General features: G+C 41.9%; 1 protein-coding gene across 1 annotated transcript in view; it reads left to right on the top strand.

The window, feature by feature from the left end:
* The first annotated feature begins 5,543 nt into the window (after positions 1-5,543).
* The window catches only part of MAPKAP1 (MAPK associated protein 1), a 232,579-nt gene continuing 217,762 nt past the window's right edge, over positions 5,544-20,360 (top strand). The window contains exon 1 of the mRNA XM_024762288.1: positions 5,544-5,774. The gene's annotated coding sequence lies outside the window, so the exon portion shown is untranslated. The remainder of the gene's footprint in view (positions 5,775-20,360) is intronic.

Below are 20,360 nucleotides of genomic sequence, written 5' to 3'. Positions count from 1 at the left end.
AAATATTACGCATACAATCTATTCCAGTGCACATTAGTAAATAAATTATGCTTGTAATTTCGAACGCATTTTTAATTATAAACTTATCCATGTCTACCTTTATTTATGATAGCGGTGTCTCAGTGTTGAACATACTGTATATTAATGGAGACACTGTTAATTATGCATTCTTAGAAGTTGCCTTCGACAAAGCACACGAGTCTGTTTTCTTACATCCTAAGTCCTGTTAACATCAATTAAGTTAGGAGCTGGAACTCACAGGACTTGCTAACCTTTAAAGCAAGAAAAGGTACTATTAGAAGCTGGTTATAGAGCCTGGATGTAGGGAGGGACTACATTTATCCATAAATGTAGCCAGAGAGATACTAAAATACCAGCCAGATGTTTCATTTTCACCCCAAGCATGTAAAAAAGGATACCAGAAATAATATTCAGCACAAAAAGACAATAGAACAAAGCTCAGGGAATCTCTGCAAGACCCCAGAACTGATCTATACTTAAATAGTATCTGCAGAGGGCTTCCCTGGTGGCGCAGTGGTTGAGAGTCCGCCTGTTGATGCAGGGGATGCGGGTTCGTGCCCCGGTCCGCGAGGATCCCACATGCCGCAGAGCGGCTGGGCCCGTGAGCCGTGGCTGCTGAGCCTGCGCGTCCGGAGCCTGTTGCTCCGTGGCGGGAGAAGCCACAGCAGTGAGAGGCCCGCGTACCGCGAAAAAAAAAAAAAAAAAAAAAAAAAAAAAAAAAAAAAAAAAAAAAAAAAAAAAAAAATATCTGCAGTGTTATATCTAAGATTTTCTGGTTGGTTAATATGGTGCTTCCCTTCCACCCACCAGACTCACCTTATTATGAGCAATATGTTAGCTTTAAAAAATTCTTCACATTGAAACGTTATTTTAATTTGAAAAAATACTATATTGCTCTGAAAGTGTCCATTTCTTGGAGGCTTCTTTCAAATAGTTTGAATGGATTTTTGACACTTAATTTACTGTTGTCTTGAAATTGCTTTGTACCATAGGAGCAAAAATGTCTGTTTTCCCTATGGGAGGAAAAATATATTTCAAAAAGAGAGGAAACTAAAATTAGGAAAATAGAAGGGAAACATAATCACACATATAAAATATTAAGAACACACATTTGCAGAGAAACTAGAAGGTGCCTCCCTTTTCCCACAGCTCTGGCAGGACTTGAAAGAAAGTTCCTCTCATCTTATTATGTTCACTCTCAGCTTGTTGTCATAGAGTTGGAAAAGTGGATTTTTCCACATGTGAATTCTGCTTAATAATGTAAGATTTCCAGTTGTTTCATTTCATGTGCATGTTTTGAGTAACTTTTCATGTAACATGAATTTTACCAAGTGTTTATGGTGTTTTAAGCTTTAAGTATATTAAAAAAAAAGAGCGAGAGAGAGAGAGAAAGAAATGTTCCTTTGCTCATGGCCTGTCAGAGAGACAGATGTGTATTGAAAGAATAACAGAAAATGTGATAAACGTTGAACACAGAGAATGAAGTTCTTCATGTGGCCTGTTAGGGAGAAGTGATCTTGGAAAACTTCCTAGAGGAGGAGAAGCAGTATGTGAATTTGGTTTTCAAGAATGAATAGAATATACCTGGGGGACTTCCCTGGTGGTGCAGTGGTTAAGAATCCACCTGCCAATGCAGCGGACACAGGTTCGATCCCTGGTCTGGGAAGATCCCACATGCCGCAGAGCAACTAAGCCTGTGCGCCACAACTACTGAAGCCCGCCCGCCTAGAGCCCGTGCTCCGCAACAAGAGAAGCCACCGCAGTGAGAAGCCTGCGCACCGCAACAAAGAGTAGCCCCCGCTCGCCGCAACTAGAGAAAGCCCGCGTGCAGCAACGAAGACCCAATGCAGCCAAAATAAATAAATAATAAAATAAAAAGTCTACCACAGTAGCAGTGGTATTGGTAAAAAAGAAAAAAAAAAAAGAATATACTTAGGAATTCCCTGGCGTTCCAGTGGTTAGGATTCAGTTTTTTCACTGCCAGGGCCTGGATTTGATCCATGGTCGGGGAATAAGATCCCACAAGCTGCATGGTGCAGCCAAAAAAAAAAAAAAGAAAAAGAAAATATATACACTTAAAGGTTAGAATGGTTAAAATGGCAATATATATTTAATAAAAACATTTTTCTAAAATCACATTGGGATTTATCCTTTAAGAATCCCACCACTCTGTTATGTAGAAACCCAAAATAGCCACTATAGAGGCCACAAGGAGAAAAACCAAGGTGCCCTGGCCAACACCTCTAGCCATCTGAGACCTTCCAGCCATTCTAACTGTCATCTGACTGAATGTGCACGAGGGAGCCAAGAAGACTGGCAGAACAGCCACCCACCAAGCCATAGAATCTTGACAAATAATAAATGGTTGTTGTTTTAAGCCACTTACAAAAAAGGAGAGAGAGAAAGAGAGAGTAGGAGTTTACTGAGTGGAGAGAGAAAGGGCAATTGAGGCTTGAGCAGGAATTACACCAGCAATTGCATTTGAGGAAAGCAAATGTATAAGAGGTCTGGATTCTTGCTGCCTGTCTCAGTGCAGCGGGCAATAGGAGCTGGTGTTTACAGAATACTCCCTGTGTGCCAGGCACTGTTCCAAGTGCTCTCCATGCATTATTACCTCAGTGGATGTTCACGATAACCCAGATGAGGAGACAGATACACAGAAGGCAAATCATTTGTTGAAGACCACACAGTTAGTAGGTGTCTTTTTTTTAAAATTTTATTTGCGGCTGCGTTGGGTCTTCTTTGCTGCATGCTGCCTTTCTCTAGTTCCGGTGAGCGAGGGCTACTCTTCGTTGCAGTGTGCGGGCTTCTCATTGCAGTGGCTTCTCTTGTTGCAGAGCACGGGCTCTAGGTTCGCGGGCTTCAGTAGTTGTGGCACATGGGCTCAGTAGTTGTGGCGCACGGGCTTAGTTGCTCTGCAGAATGTGGGATCTTCCCGGACCAGGGATTGAACCTGTGTCCCCTGCATTGGCAGGTGGATTCTTAACCACTGTGCCACCAGGGAAGTTCCTAGTAGATGTCTTTGAACTTCTGTCCATTGCCCCCATTCTAGTCCTGGGGACCAGAAGAAAAGGAACCCCTGTCTCTTATCATGGCCTCCTTTCCAAGTTGGAGCTGAAGTATGGAAAACCTGATTGTCACAGGTATGCTGCGGTACTGGTCCCTGTGCCCTCATGTCTACCAAAGTCCCCAACCAGTCCCTGGCCCAGCACGTTCAGTATGTTGTAAAAATATAATTTTTCTGAGTGTGTCAGTTGTCAGGGTCCTAGTCCTATGCACCCCTAGGTCAAGAGATAGGTCAATGTAAGCTCTACTTTTTAAAGCCACTTCCACTCTCTGATACAATTCCTACTCCTTGGAGGCTAAGCCATGCAGTTGGCCTGTCATCACTTCTCCTCATCTAACTACCTTCCTCAGTTGTAGAATGGCTTGGGAAGCACCCCTGGTTTCCTTTCCACCTCATGTCCATCCCTCATCCTGAGAGCTTTTGAGGCCACATGGCATCTCAGTTCCTTGACTGTCTCATCTTCAAAAACTTTTTCCTCCTTTGCACTTCAGCCAGGACCCCACTCTCGGATGGCTCTTCATCTGAGGTTGTTCAAGGCGCCCATCTCTTAGGATACCCTCCATCTTTCTGCCTGGTACCATCAGTGACTTCCATTACACCTGTTTGGGGACCTTCAGGCCAGTGTCATGAGCCTTTCCAGAATTCTCTTACTTAACATCTTGAGCATCCATCCTGTGCGTTTTGTTTTAAGCACTCTTAAAAGCTGAGATCTTAAACTCCTTGACCCCATCACACCTGTCTGGCAAACTGTCTTCCTGGGATTAACCCAATTGCTCATTTTTTTGTGTGCCTGTATCTTAACTGTTCAAACTAACTATAGAAAAATCAAACAACCATCATATTAGTATCACCATAAATTCAGAGTCTCCATTCTCAATGGGGCCCTCAGTGTTCCTGAAATCTTATCATATTTCCCTGCACTCCAACTTACTGCAGTGACTATTTCAAATTCATAGTCAGACTTTACTGTAAGTTTCTTTAGGGTGGAGTCCCTATCTGGCTTTTACACCACTAAATCTCCAGTGCCTAGGATAGGCTTAATACATAGGTACTCAATAAGTATCTGTTTACTGACTGACGTGTAGTAATAGTGGTAGGCATTTTATGCAAATATTAGTAAATGTTAGCTACATGCTGGGCTCTATTCTTTGTGAGCTATATGTATTAGCTCATTTAATCCCCACAAACCCCCCAGTGAGGTTAATTAGAACTTTTGTCATGCCCATTTTACAGATAAAGAAATTTAGAGAGGCAACTTAGAGAGATGAAGTGATAAAAACTGTAAGTGGTAGAGTGGGTATTTACTCCTTAGGACCTGTAGAGAGAAAACTTAGTGGGTCCAGTTGAGTTTTTTACAATCAGGCAACTGTGCTTCAGACTGGAGGTCAAGAGACAAGTGAAAATGAAGATTCATATTTAGGAGGGGACAGATAAACTGGTGACCTCAGAAAACAGAATATCCAACCTTGTTCACACCCTTGCTTTGGCAGAGCACCTCCAACAAGCCCCTGATGAAACTGGGGTGGTGTGTGTGCAGAAGGCACATTTGGGTGGTAAGGTGCATTTCTTTTTCTCCATGTGAGCTAAGACGTCAATCATATATTTGAATACAAGGGGGTGGATCCATGGTGTATTTGTAGGTGACTTTAATATTGGGTAACATCCCCCCGGGCTGAAATTCAGCCTTGATTTTTTTTTTCTTTCTTTTGCTAAGGTGCATTTTTAAGAGAGACGTTCCAGACTACCTCTCAGGTAGGAGAGATATCATTGCACTGCTCGAGTCCTTCTTTCCCCTTCACACTAGTTTCTCTCACTTATGCCCTGAGAGAGGGAGAGAGATCACCAACAATGAGCTCCTGTTTGCGTCGGGTCCACATATCTCATGGAAAGCTCCCTGCAGTTCTGGGAAGATAATTATCTCCATTTTACAGATAAGAATGACTAACATTTACTAAATTTATTAAGTGTCTGGCACTGTGCTGAGTGTTTTTAGAGCATCATCCCATTCGATTCTCACAGCAATACTTAAAATTGGAACCACTGTATGGATGGGTCAGAGAAGGGAGGTGTCTTGTCCTAGGATACACAGCAGGTTAGAGTTGGTATTTAAACCCAGGTCTTCCTCATCACTCATTTCTGGAGGAACCAAGGGCTTTTTTCCGTGGAAGCAGGGAGAGAGAGGAGGAAATTCGAAGGAGAAGGCTGACGCTGATTTCTACCCAACCCAAACCCGGAAGTCAATGTACATTGCCAGACTCCCAGCTCATCTCCCACCCAGGCCTTGGCCGGAGGCGGGGAAGTGGTGCGCACGCGCACGGCCTCCCGTTCGGCCCCGCCCCCCGTGAGGGCTTCCCTCCTTGCTCTTGGCTCTGGGGCTGGCGCGCTACGTCCCCAGCCAACGGCTTCTTCCCGGTCAGGGACTTCCGGTGCGCGGAGTGCGGTTCCGGGTCGTGGCGCGGCTCGGGGCCAACAGGGCTGCTGCTCAGCTGGCGAGCGGCGGTGAGCGGCAGGGGCATGAAGGCGAGCCCGGAAAGCGGCAGCTGAGCCGGCCGGGAGGAGCGCCAGTCCCCGAGGATTCCGAGAGTGCGGAGCTCGGGCAGGGGCCGGGAGGCGCGGGGGAGCCGAGCCATCCCCTCAGGAACGTGTCCCAGGGCCGACCCGGCCCGTAGTGTGGCAGCAGCTTCAGGTAAAGGTTGCCCCAGCCTCTAGCTCCTTCGCTCGCTACCCCCGCCAGCCCACCCGAGGAGCCTGGCGGCCTTCCTCACTCCCCCGCGCTCGGCGCTGCCCAGCGGGCAGCCTGTCTGGCCCTTGCTCTGGTCTCCCTTGAGCATCCGTTTTCTGGCCCTTTCGTGGAGGCTGCTATGAGCCTGACAGCTGGGTGTGTGATTTGGGGGAGTAGAAACTAGTGGACTTGGTAGAATTGGGGTTTGGGGAGGGTACTGTTGACTCTGGCAGTTTCTGGCTGTACCTCGGCAACATCTAGGTGTCTTAATCTTCATAACGAGAAAATCAAGTTTTTAAAGCATTGTCTGTGCAGTCCCTGTTTCCCAGCTCCCCTTAGCTCCATTACCCCAAAGGGGTAAACAGCCTCGCAGAACTGTTTTTTTCTAGCCAGACTGCTGCTGGAACTTTGATTCAGCCTTTTGTTTATGGGAGTGGCATAGAGTCTTCCAGATATGTTTAAGGCTGGGGGGAAAAAAAATCATTTTAGTTTAAGCAAGAGCATTACTTTAACCGGAGACCCAAAAGTTGACTCAGAGATTGGCTCAATCTTCATTCCGAATGAAGTGATTTTTGAAGCCTCTCCCAATACCTGGCACTGTGCAAAAGCATCATGTTATAAACCAAAACCAGCAAAGTTCAAAACTTCCCCATGCGTGAACAGTCAACTGGAGACAGGTGTTTACAAACATCGGTTAAAGCAAAGTCAACGTTCTCATTCTATCAATATTTTGACAAGCAGAAGGGGCGGATTCCTAATTTAAAACAGCAGAAAAGAAGGCACCATGTTTTATTCTTCACATTCTGTGAGCTCGCACAAGATGCTCAGTAAACGCTGAAAGAGTTGTTGATGAAGTATTGATATTTGTTTTATCTTTTTCAGTTTACACATTTGCAAGGTCGCTGGGGCCTGTGAGGCATGCAGGCGGCCCCTTTCCCATTCAGCTTTGTGTTCATACCTTCCTTCATCTCCTGTGATGCCTGAGTGTACTCCCATTCCTCTACACCTCCTGGCTCCTGGCTAACTTTCCAGCTACGCTTCGAAAGGCCCCCTACCCTGATCCTTTACTCTGGCTAAGTAGGACCTAGATGCCTTTGTTGTTTACTTTGTCCATTGTTTTTTTGTAGGACTTTCTCTCTGCCTAGATTTCTCCTTTTCTGTTCCCACCTATTGAGATGTTACCACGGCCCAGCTGAAATTGGCCTTCCCTCAACCAGTTCAGGGCAACCTCAGCTGGAAATGATTTCTTTTCTAGAATCCTATAAACACTCATTATTATATCTACAATTATTTCACTTAGCAAACATCTACTGAGTATGGATATATACCAGGTACCATGCTAGACGATGTAGAGATAAATAAGACTCAGTTCTTGTCTGCTCAATTTAGTGAGTGAGATAAGGAAATAATTCGAACACAGAATGGTATGTACACTGTGGGAGAGTTCTTTCTGTGATCCAGTGGTAGCACAGAAGAGGGGGCGTTATTCACTTTTGAGGAGTGTACTATGTCCAGGTAATGTTTCATAATGTGGGGTTAACTAAGCTTTGTTATTTACTATACTGGAGATTATATTAGGTTTCTCTTGTTTAATCATTTTAACCTCAATTCACAGATTAGGAAGGCTCAGGATAAATTACACATCTGGTATGAGACAGCCAGGATTCAAACCCAGGTCTGTCTTATGCCTACATCTGTGCCTTTTCCATTATGTGTTTTTCTTTTCTCACACCATAGCTCTCTGTATGCAAATACATATTGAAACAGGTATACAAGAGAAAAAATATCAATGTCAATATGAATGTCAGATAGTCCTTTAAATGTAGAGAAGACCTTAATCTTCCAAGGTAAGAAGGTAGTAGGTGGGTCAGCTCAACGTTGAATGAGTGGACCAGACATTCTGTAGAGAACAACCATGGATGCTGGCTTCAATTCTTGATCCTTCCTCTTACTAGATATGTGACCTTTGGCAAGTTTCTTAATTCTAAGTATCATTTCCTTCAAGTATAGTTTGAGATGGGGGATGATAGAGACTTCATGAAGTGTTGTGAGCTAATGTGGGTAAAGGGCCTGATTTGTGGCAAGGTTCCCCTGAAAATAGCTGTAAGATGCAAAGATGCAATGCCTGTGGCATGGTTTTAGAGTAGTGAGTAGACCAGCCTGAATAAATCAAACCATTGCTTCTTTCAGTGGGAATACTGGGAAGTAAAGTTGGAGGGTCAGGAGGGGGTCAGAGTCAGGGCTTGTGTGTTGGGCAAGAGAGGTCACTTCCCGTTTCTGCTCATAACCTTTCCTGTTAATAAATACCTTGAAGATCTATGATTCATTCAGCTGTGCTAGGGAAAATGTTAGACCCAGGGATACAAAAAGGAGTATAACCAGGTCCCCACCCTGAGGTTGTCGACACTCCCGTGGGGCAGACATGTTTGTGCAGGTGAACCATAGTAGATACTAAGATAGTAGTGCCCACAGGGTACTGTGGAGCACAAAGGAGGAAACACTGATAACGGTAGCTAATGAGCACTTACTGTGTGCCAGCATTGTGTTAAATGCATTCTCGTTCATTCCTCTACAGGATGGTGTTATTAGCATTCTGATTTTACAGATGAGGAAACTAGAGCACAGAGGTTAAATGAATTCCTTTAGTTTATGCAGTTGTTGGAGCTGAGAGTAGAGGGGATTATCTGCCAGACTTGGGTAACTCCACTCTTCGGTACTACGCCATGTTGTGTCTTTGTGATGTGGGTGGCTTCGGAGAGGAGCTAGCCCTTGAGCCCTAGCTTCAACGTGCCCATCACCATGCTGGGCAGTAGGAATAATGAGGAATGAACATGGCTTCTGCGCTCAAGGAACTCATCACCTCAGCTGTCCCGTTAAATATATATACTTAAGTGGGGTGTTTGTTTTGCTTATTGACTCATAACTGAAGACTTTAGAAACTATTGCAGTTCAGTAGATTATATGTGCTTCAGCTGAGAGAATTTGCTGTAAATCTGTTATTTTGATATGTAGGCCTTATTGTTAAGGACGCAGCAATAGATGCCAAATTATTATGACAAAGAATTCTGTCACATTACATTTTTTCTCTTATGGGAGGTACCCTGACCTTGTGTTTTCTGTGAGTTTGAAGTTTTTCACTCAAAAGTTAGCACATTTTAGCTTGTGTTAAAGTAATTGAGTGCTTACAGTCATCGTTAAATGTTTCTGTATACCTTATTTCCTTCAGTCTTTATGATTCTGTGAGCTAGGGTATTACCAATTTAACACGAGTAGCCTAAGCCTTAGTGGTTAAGTGTGTTACCCAAGAGTCATACAGCTAGTGAGTTGATAATGCAAAAAAAAAAAAAAGTTGGCCAAAAGAGAAAACAAATATTTTTTTTTTCTTTTTTTTTTTTTTTTTGGTACGCGGGCCTCTCACTGCTGTGCCCCCTCCCGCCGCAGAGCACAGGCTCAGGACGCGCAGGCTCAGCGGCCATGGCTCACGGGCCCAGCCGCTCCACGGCATGTGGGATCCTCCCAGACCGGGGCACGAACCCGCATCCCCTGCATCGGCAGGCGGACCCTCAACCACTGCGCCACCAGGGAAGCCCCCAAATATTTATTAATTTAGTTCTCTTTTGAACTCTACCTCAGGAGTCTCCAACTCAAATGCCCATGATTTAGTATAAAGAGTAGGACAGATCTTGTGAACTGGAGGGCCCCATGACCAGTCAGTCTGAAGGCAGCAGTCACTACTCAGCTCCAGTTGCTTGTCGCCGTGTGAGGAAGTGGACCCAGTATCTCTAGATCTTCCGATTGTTTTCAAGAGATGCTGGAAATCTGGATTTTAATGTATTTAGTTTAAAAAACTGCCCTTAAAAAAATTATGTAGACCAAAACACATTTGTGGGCTGTGTACAGTCTTAGGCTGCCTGATTGTGAACTCTGACCTACCTGCTCACTGAAATTTTGGTACCCACTGTTCAAAGCAGGAGGTACAATGCCTGTTGTGATTATTGATCAGAAATCTGGTAAATTGCTAGAGTGAGGGGGTGTTGTATTTGACTCATACTGATATCTTTGGGGAAGTGGCAGGATAAATGCTTTTATTGTATGATCAGGCTGAATTTCTGGAGGGATGGGGTTTGGATGAGGTGATGATGACCTTGTAATACTTTTGTGCCCTTAGCACTTTAAATGCTGCCAGATCTCTTGTTTCCTTTGGTACTCTCTACAGTGCATGAAGTGAACAAGGCGGGTAATCATAACCTCTTGAGATGAAGAAATTGGTGCCCAGTGAATTACAGTTTAGTATAAAGTGCACTAGACTGAGAGGGATTTGAATTCTGAATGCAGGTATGCCACTAACAGCCTTCTGGTTTTGGTCAAGTCACTTACAAATCTTTGTATCTTTTTTGCCATCTGGATGATAATGAGGGAGCACGATTGAAGTCTTGGTGAGGTCTTTTCAGGATGCCAAGCTTTCTGATTCTAATTGACATGCTTAAAGCTGCACAACTGATTACTGGCAGACTCCAGTAGAGAACAGTTCAGATCTAAAATGCTGCTTCTCTCTTTTTCTTTCTTTTTTTTTTTTTGCGGTACGTGGGCCTCTCACTGTTGTGGCTTCTCCCTTTGCGGTGCACAGGCTCCGGACGCGCAGGCTCAGTGGCCATGGCTCACGGGCCCAGCCGCTCCGCGGCATGTGGGATCTTCCCGGACCCGGGCACAAACCCGTGTCCCCTGCATTGGCAGGTGGACTCGCAACCACTGCGCCACCAGGGGAGCCCTAGGGTTTGTTTGTTTTTTTTTTAATCAAGAATCTTTGTTAAAGAAATAATCAGAAATGTAGAAAAATATTCATGTTCAAAGGTGTTCACTGTGGAAGTATTTATAATAGCAAAAATTAGAAACAACTTTAGTAGTCAACAAAGAGGTAAGAGAAATGGAAAAGCCATAGAATGGAACTATTGTACAAGCATTTTAGATGTTTTAGAAGAATTTTAGTGACTTAATATGCTCATCATATAATATGAAGTGAAAGAAGGATATAAAACTAAAGTATGATCTCAATTAATGTCAAACACACAAAGAAAAAACAGGTGGTTAGATTATAGGTCTTTATGCTCTTTTCTGTTTTCCAAAATACTCTCTGATAAACATAAATTACTTTTCAATAAAAAATCCTTTTAATTAACTTGTAAGTGAGAAATATGGGTAGAGCTAGTGCACATCATTTTGACCAAAAAGTTTTCCCTAATACAGGTGATCTGATGTTATATTGGGTTGGCCAAAAAGTTCATTTGGTTTTTCTGTACGATGGCTGTAGTAGCACTTAGTTGTCTAACTTCATTCGAAACAATTTTGTTAGATTGTATTGTGACAGCTATCATATCAGCGTGCATTTAAAAAAAAACTTAAAATTGGTGAATTTTTGTGTAGCCATTTTAATATTGAAGATGGAAGATAAAAAGCAACATTTTCGGCATATTATGCTTTATTATTTCATAAAGGTGAAAATGCAACTGAAACGCAAAAAAAGATTTGTGCAGTTTATGAAGAAGATGCTGTGACTGATCGAACGTGTCAAAAGTGGTTTGCGAAGTTTCATTCTGGAGATTTCTTGCTGGACGATGCACCACCGTCAGGTAGACCATTTGAAGTTGATAACGATCAAATTGAGACATTCATTGAGAACAATCAATGTTATACCACACGGGAGATAGCTGACATACTCAAAATATCCACATCAAGTGCTGAAAATCATTTGCACCAGCTTGGTTATGTTCATCACTTTAATGTTTGGATTCCACCTAAGGCGAAAAAAACCTTCGTGACCATATTTCCACATGCAATTTTCTACTTAAACGTAATGAAAATATTCCATTTTTAAAACAAATTGTGAGGGGCAATGAAAAGTAGATACTGTACAATAGTGTGGAACGGAAGAGATCATGGGGCAAGCGAGATGAACCCCCACCAACCACACCAAAAGCCGGTCTTCATCCAAAGAAGGTGATGTGTGTATATGGTGGCATTGAAAGCGAGTCCTCTCTTATGAGCTCCTTCTGGAAAACCAAACGATTAACTCCAACAAGTACTGCTCCAAATTAGACCAACTGAAGCAGCACTCGCCAGAAAGCATACAGAATTAGTCAACAGAAAACGCATAATCTTCCATCAGGATAACGCAAGACCGCATGTTTCTTTGATGACCAGGCAAAAACTGTTACAGCTTGGCTGGGAAGTTATTCATCTGCCATATTCACCAGACATTGCGCCTTTGGATTTCCATTTACTTTGGTCTTTACAAAATCCTCTTAATGGAAAAAATTTCAGTTCCCTGGAAGACCGTAAAAGGCACCTGGAACAGTTCTTTGCTCAAAAAGATAAAAAGTTTTGGGAAGATGGAATTATGCAGTTGCCTGAAAAATGGCAGAAGGTAGTGAAACAAAACAGTGAATACGTTATTCAATAAAATTCTTGGTGAAAATGAAAAATATCTTTTATTTTTACTTAAAAACCGAAAGAACTTTTTGGCTAACCCAATAGGATTGTATTTTCAAGTTAGTTTTAACCTCAGTTGTTTTACACTTAGGATATGGTTTCCTGTATCTTGACATACATGATGTTGAGGTTCTCCTCTCCTCCTCAAAAATATCTTGAAAGAAGAGTCATATTTGTGTAGGTGGTACCAGTGTCCCAGTGCTACCATCACCTCTTTAGTGGCCAGTGGGTCAGTGAGTAGCCCTGTGACAGCTCTGTCTTTCAGAAAGAGTACATGCCTATTATTCGTAAGGCTGGTCATTGGTATATAGAGCTTTTTTGTGAGTTGAATATTTGTATCTTGGTAAGTGCTTTTTTGGTATGGAAAAGTTTAAGTGTGAATTTCTCACTTTTGAAAAATTTTGTAAGAAAAAAATTAAAGATCAAAGTTTGAATTTTACTTTTTGTGATAGCAGTATTCAGGATGTATGAATATTAAAATGTCATGAAGAATTGTGTCTTTTACTCTTTTCTAATTATATACTTCCTAAATGAAATTGCAGTAGTTTCAGCTTGTACCATTAAGCATGTTGTCTAGGTTTTTTTTTAAGTGTGCGTGGTAATTCTCGTATATGCAAAAGCATGCAAAAATTTAACAAAGTATTTGAGCATATTTAAATTAGGAAAATACCAGGCAAGATGTTTCATTTTGTAAACTGCTTCTGTCCAAAGCATTCTGTATATTATCAGAATGAAAAATGACAGCACTTTGTCATCTGTTCAAATTGATATTGCACTCTTTGCAATGACAGCTGAAAAGGCCCACAGGTGCCATATAAAGAGGTGACCATGTTGTCATATTTCATTTCGGCATCCCTCTGCAAAGCCATAATTACCTAATTAGGTTGTTAATTAGGAGATTAGCATTTCACTGTATTGATAGAATGCTCTTTACCGGCGTGGGGCTAGATACAGATTTGTCTGCCCTAATTTATAATCTCTGCCTTTTTTGTGCTTATTTATTTGCTTAAGATACTGATGTGGGGCAATTCAGTTTACCTGAGAAACAGTTTGTTTACAAGCTAATGAAGCTTTGATCGCAGGATTAAAGTTGCTGAGTTAAAATATGAACAGAATAAAAAGGGTGGTCACATCCCCAAAATGATAATAAAAATTCTGAGTTGGTATAACGTGTTCTCATTAGCATAGGGAACAAGCACATGATAAGAATTGAAATTGTTTGTATTAAAAAATCCAAAATACAAAAATGAAGTCTGAAATGTGATAGAGATTTATATATATCTAAACTAGGCGAAGGAAACTAGTTATCTTTAATAATAAATCTCTGTCACTTGTACTTGAGACATAAAATGTGTTAAGTATTTTTAATGTATTTCAGAAGCTGAAGCTTGGTTAATGATTTCAGAGCAAATATATTCAGTCTTCACTTTAGACTTCCTTAGATAGTCATCATGCATCAGGGTTTATTTCATTTGTACCTTCTGATCATTAGTTGGTGCTTGGAACATTCTCTTCCCACAGTCTTTGCAGTCCTCAGTGCTTATGGAATTTGAAGTATTTCACAGTAACCTTTACTTGGTGAGCTATTTGGAGTTAAGTGGTGTTTCTATCAAGTATGTGGACATTCTTTTTTGGGGGGGGGAGAAGTGGGCTGGCAAAAAAAAATTTCGGCTTATTTTTACTCCAGTGCAAGATTTGACAATAATGTTTGTAATTTGCATTATATATACCTTTACCACTCTTTCCAGTCAAGGAGATTTAAGTCCTAAAACTGAACAATGTTAGGAATACCATTCCCCCTGGGGTAGTAGTTTACCTCCTTTTGATTATATTTAGTATTAGTGGTTAAAGTTGTAGAAAGTACATGTGTGCTTAAGCCCTTTTCCCCATGGTTGTTATGAAAAATTGGATTTGGCTGTATCTGTAATTTTCTTCAAAATTAAAAAAATATTTTATATGAAGAAAATATTACATGCAAAATGTTCTATTTAGTCAGTTAAGTTTTTTGCTTAACTGTAGTCATTCACTTATTCAGTCAGCATTAGCTGAATGTATATTGGGCATTAGTCATATGTCTGGGAATCGAGCAATGAAAACTACAGGCACGGACCCAGTGCTCGTGGGATTTGCAGTCTAGTAACGGAAGTGCAGTGTAGTTTGAGGAGTAAAGCCTAGTGTGAGAAGTGTTAGAGTAATGAGAGTCAAGGTGAGTATGGAGGAGTACCTACCCTAGACTTGATAAGGTCAAACCTTCCAGGCAGGTGCTGTCTAAATTGGGATCTGAAGGGTGAAGGAGAAAGTGATGTTTAAGCCAGGCGGAAGGAGAGAACGGTTGTAAAGGCTGGAAGAACACTAAAAGTTGAGAATGGCTAGAGTAGAAAGAACAAAGGGGATAAATGGAAGATGGGGCTGCAGAGGAAGCAAGTTCAGTTATATTAAAGAGTTTGGGACGTTATTGAAGGGTCTTAAGACAAGTTAGGAAGCAATTGCTATAGCCTAGGTGAGAGAAGATGGGATTGGATAATGGAGAGAAAGAGAATGAATGAAATCTAGAGAGAGAAGAGATGCATAGTATTGGTAATTGAATGGCAGTAGGCTTCACAGGAAGGAGTCAAGGATTCAAATTTGGACATTCTATTTGTTTCCTAATTTTAGGTATGAGAATATGTGTTTAAGTACCTCATAGAGAAGAGGTCCATGAATCTTATTTTCCAATATGACCCCCAAATATACAGTACTAGCAACTAGTTTTCCTTTTGGTGAATTGGGGAGAATACTAATATTTGAGTGTCACTGTTGGGCCCTACCTTGTGAGAGCAGCTTTGTGAGGTATGAGATAATATCTTACTGAGGTCCAGAGGAATTGTGACTTTGCCAGTTTTCTCAGCTACTAGGTGGTAGAATTGGGAGCACACACAAGCTTTCCAAAGCCTTTATGTTATCTGTCATGCCATGTTGTCTTCCTTGTTGTGTCCCCCTCCCTTTTTTTATTCCAAAATGAAGAGGAGAATTACTCCCCAAGGACCAGTAGCTCGGTAGGTTGCTGGTAGAGGCATTGTGTAAACTCTGTGACTTCCCAGGCCCAGCTCTGGGGTGGATTAAAGCAGTGTCTGGTGCTTTGGTAGGAGAAGCTGCTCAGTGTAGGAGTGCTTGCTTCAACAAAGTCACAAGTTCTGTTGTGTTTTCTGGCACTAGGCTTTACTCTCCCCCAATTAGAAATGTAGATCGGCTACCTCCACACAAGGTCACTAATGTATAGAAAGTTCTCCTCCTTTCCCCAGGGGAAAAGTCTTGAAATCTCTGATTCTTGGGTGAGGAATTTGACATCTCTTTGATGTAATCAACTTGTGTTACAAATTGTTTAAAAAAATTTTATGGTTACTGTCACCAGTACTGTTCAATTAAGTGATTTGTTGGTATCCTTGTGTTGGAATCACCTGAACTAGAAGAAATTCTAGGGTGCAGCATGGATTCTAGCCTCTCTGTGTTTCTACCCCACCCCCTTTTAAAATTGAGATATAACTCATGTATCATAACATTTACCCTTTTAAAAGTGTACACTTTAAGGGTTTATCACCCCCAAAGAAACCCCATACCCATTAGCACTCACTCCTCATTTCTCCCTCCACTAGCCACTGGCAATCATTAATCTACTTCCTGTATCTATGGATTTGCCTATTCTGAACCTTTTATATCAATGGAATCACACAATGTGTGGCTTTTTGTGTCTGGCTTCTCAGCATAATATTGTCAGGGTTCATCCATATTGTAGCATATATCAGTACTTCATTTCTTTTTTTCTAAATAAATTTATTTATATATTTATTTTTGGCTGCGTTGGGTCTTTGCTGCTGCACGCAGGCTTTCTCTAGTTGCTGTGAGTGGGGGCTACTCTTCGTTGTGGTGCACAGGCTTCTCATTGCGGTGGCTTCTCTTGCTGCGGAGCACGGTAGGCGTGCGGGCTTCAGTAGTTGTGGCACGAGGGCTCAGTAGTTGTGGATCGCGGGCTCTAGAGCACAGGCTCAGTAGTTGTGGTGCACGGGCTTAGTTGCCCTGCGGCACGTGGGATCTTCCCGGACCAGGGCTCGAACCCATGTCCCCTGCATTGGCAGGCGGGTTCTTAACCACTGTGCCACCAGGGAAGTCCAGTACTTTCTTTTTATTGCTGAATAATATCCCATTGTATGGAAGTACCACATTTTGCCTATCTGTTCATCAGTTGATGGAGGTTTGGGTTGTTCCCACTCTTTGGCTATTATGAATAATACTGCTGCGGACATTCTTGTACAAGTTTTTGTGTGAGCATATGTTTTCAATTCTATTGGGTGTATTACCTTGGAGTGGATTACTGGGTAATAAGGTAACTCTGTTTAACAGTTTGAGGAACTGACAAATTGTTTTCACAGGTGGCTGCACCATCTTACATTCTCTCCAGCAGTGTATAAGGTCTGCCGCCTTTCTGCTTTCACTTTCTTCAGGCTTTCTATTGCTCTGGTCTGGGCTGGAAGCAACCCTAGGCATTCCATGAGCCCTTTTGTCTTGATGAATGGGAAATTCTCCAATTTTATCTCTTCAACTACATTCACTCTACAAGCATATGTGTACCAGGCCTTATATTGGACGTTAGTGACAGGAAGCCAAATAAGGCTTCTAGTCCTTTCTTCTCAAGGACTCCACAATCCAGTAGTTGGAACTTCTTACTAGGACATGCAGGGAGAGGGAAAAGCCAGTGAAGAAAGTACAGTTGACCTTTGAACAACATGGGTTTGAACTGCACCAGTCCACTTACATGTGGATTTCTTTTTCAATAAATACAGTACGACAGGATCTGTGATTGGTTGGATCTGTGGATGTGGAACCATGGATGTGGAGGAGGAAGGGCCAACTATGGGACTTGAGCATCCACAGATTTTAGTATCTGCGGTGGTCCTGGAAACAATCCCCCAGGTTTACTGAGGGATGACTGTAACTGCTTAGATATTTGTGAATTTCCACAGCACAAATCCTAACTTTAGAATCTAGGCCAAGGTTGAGTTGATTTTTGGAGATTTTGGGGTGTTTCTTTCCTTGGCTCATCCTTTAACTACAGTCATCCTCCTGTATTTGCAGGGTATTGGTTCCAGGACCCAGAGGATACCAAAATTCACAGATGCTCAAGTCCCTCATGTAAAATGGCATAGTACAGTCGGCCTTCCATATCCTGGGTTCTGCATCTGTGCATTCACCCAACCAACCAAATTCAATCTGCAGTTGGTTGAATCTGCGGATGCCGAACCTGCATATACTGAGAGGACTGTTTTACTGTTCCTTGGGTTTTGTCACTAGGTTACTGCTCGTTTCCTTGCATATTTTCCCTGGGTAAGCTCATTCACATCCATGGCTTCATCTGTCGTTTATACGTTAATGTCTTCCAAATTTGCTCAGATCTTTCTCCTAGGCTTCAGGTTTGCCTGTCCTTCATGTGTCAGTTATATGTTGTTGTCCCAGATTTGCTCAAACCTTTCTCCTGGGCTGTTAGGTTTGTATCATGATGGATCTCTGTTTCAGTAATCCATAGACATCTCAAGCTCATTGTGTCTGAAACATAGTTCCTCATTTCCCCTCTCCCTGTTAAGCTGTTCCTACTTTTCAGTTCAGTTTCATTTGTTGGTGCTGTCATACAAGCCGTAAACTTTCGCCTTCTCCTTAACCCTCCACATCCACTCAGTCACCAAGTTCTACCAATTTTATCTCCTAAATATTTTTTAAACTATTTCTTAAGTTCATAGGCCTATCTTTCAATGCCTTACTTTGGATTTCATCATCTCTTCCCTGAGCTATAGTCACAGCTTCATAACTAATCTTGTGTCTTGTCCATCAGATTAATTTTCTGTGCAGCTGCCAGAGCAGTCTCTCTGAAATGCTAACCTAAACAGCAGCTTTGAACTCCTGGTAGTTTTAGTTGCTAACTACATGTTCTGCTATATGTTATTTTAGTGCCTTTTCTCTTTGAAAAAAGCTGGATGAATGATTCATCTTTGAAGATTCATTTTAGACCAGGGAATAGTAGCAATAACAATAATAGTAAACATTTGTATAGTGCTTAACATGGGCCTGGTGCTTTTATACACACATAACATATATGATTTCTTTCAGTCCTCACAATAATCCTATGAGATAGGCACCAAAATTGTTCCCATTTATAGATGAGGAAGCGGAGGCACAAAAATTGTTACTTTCCCTAGGTCCCATGGTGAGTGAGTGGCTGAGTCCAGATTTGAACCTAGGCAGTCTGACGCTCTTAGTTTCTCCTGTGTCCCTTTTCCCAACCTTCCTGATTCCCTCCACTTCCCCCACTCCAAAGGTTGGTTATCTTCTCCCTGCTACTGCAGTAACCTATGCATGGCCTGATGTTAATCTGCAGTTCATAGGACAGATCGGGAGCACATTTTATTTTAAACATTATTGAACAAGGAGCCAGCATTATAGACTATTTAATTGCCTGCTCCCTCTTGCCCCTATCTTAAGGTGACTAAGTTGGAAGTGATCACTTCCATTACCTTGATCTTAGTCACCTCTGTGTAGCCTTGTCTGAGTATCCAGTTTCCTTTAGATAGCTTTCCTTTGCGTTTCCATGGAACTTTGTTATATAGAATCCTCCAGCATTGCTCTCATCCTTTATTGTGGCCATTTTTGTATTTTTCTTCTTGCTTGACTGTAAGCCTTTTGGGGATAGGGACTATGACTTGCTACTCTATACTCCTAATTCCCAGCATGTATTCACACTTTTTGAATTTCTTGAATGAACAGGTAGGTCCGACCCATATCTAGACTAGTGAGAGAAGAGGATTCAACGTGTGATGACATGGACTTAACCTGGAAATTCGAGGCAGCATATAATAGCTGTTCCGAGCAGGGGTTGTGGAGCCAGGCTGCCTAGGTTTTATCTTGGCTCTACCTCTCACTAGTTATGGGGCCTTGGGCAAGTCCGTGCCTCAGTTTACTGATTTGTAAAACATAAATAGTAATAGAGTCCACCTGTAACAGTTTTGTAAGTGATGTATGTGTAAATAAATAAGCAACCTTCTGGAATCAGAGAATTAATTATTCTACTTAAAGTGTATTTTGTGAAACACTGCCCCCCTAACTGTATAACATTACAGGCAGAATGAAGCCAGTCCTGCTGCTCTATCCTCATGTTTGATCCATCTGGTAATAGTTTTTTTTAAAAAGGTAATCTAGAAGATATAAAAAATACTTGGCAAAGTTAGTGCAGTTTTGTTAATAATAATAACAGTTACCATTTATTGAGGTTATGAAAGTGCCATTCAAATGAAAGTACAAAGCACCTTTCACAGTCACAGAAAAATAGTTTGGGGGTTATCTGTTTAGAATAAAATACCTGTTTAGATTATTTTATGCTGCCCTTCCTTCATTAGGAGTTGAATAAATGAGTTTGATAGTTGACAGCTTATTTTCCCTCCAAAAAAATGTAGCTAGAGCAGGAAGAGTCAAGAATATTGCATCTTGGATTTGAATAGTGCTTTTTTACTTTTTGTAAGTATCCCTATGAGATGGATAAGTAGCACATAGATTATGAATATTTCACTGCTGAGGGAACAGAAGCAGAGGCACCTAACTCACTTGAAATCATCCCATAGCTAGTCCCTAGGCAGGCTACAGGCAGTAACCTGGAATTCCAGATGTGTTTACTAACTTCAATGCTTGTAGTTCTAGGAACCAGTTTCCATACATAATAGCATTTCTTAGACAAAGGTATGATAGTGCTCACTCAAATCAGTCAGTGTGGTTTACCTTTGAGAGGGTTTGCTGCCAAAATCTTGATGCTATTAAAATCTTTGTCAAAAAAGGAATTCCTCATACCTCTGTTCTTAGAGTGTGAACCACGGCGCCATGATATAAGTAAAACATGCAGTGGAATTCTTCTGGCCTTTGAGGGAAAACAGTATGAAGCAAAACACGCAAACCTTTTTACTTGAACCCTGGGTGAACACGCGATCACATCCACCTCCTCCACCTCCTCCACCTCCTCCCCCTCCTCCACCTCCTCCACCTCCTCCACCT

Source organism: Neophocaena asiaeorientalis, unplaced genomic scaffold (genome assembly GCF_003031525.2).
Source record: "Neophocaena asiaeorientalis asiaeorientalis breed wild unplaced genomic scaffold, Neophocaena_asiaeorientalis_V1.1 scaffold78, whole genome shotgun sequence".
In the NCBI taxonomy this organism is placed as follows: domain Eukaryota; kingdom Metazoa; phylum Chordata; class Mammalia; order Artiodactyla; family Phocoenidae; genus Neophocaena; species Neophocaena asiaeorientalis.
The sequence above is the reverse complement of the archived record's forward strand: the minus strand, read 5'-3'. Positions and strand labels throughout refer to the sequence as shown.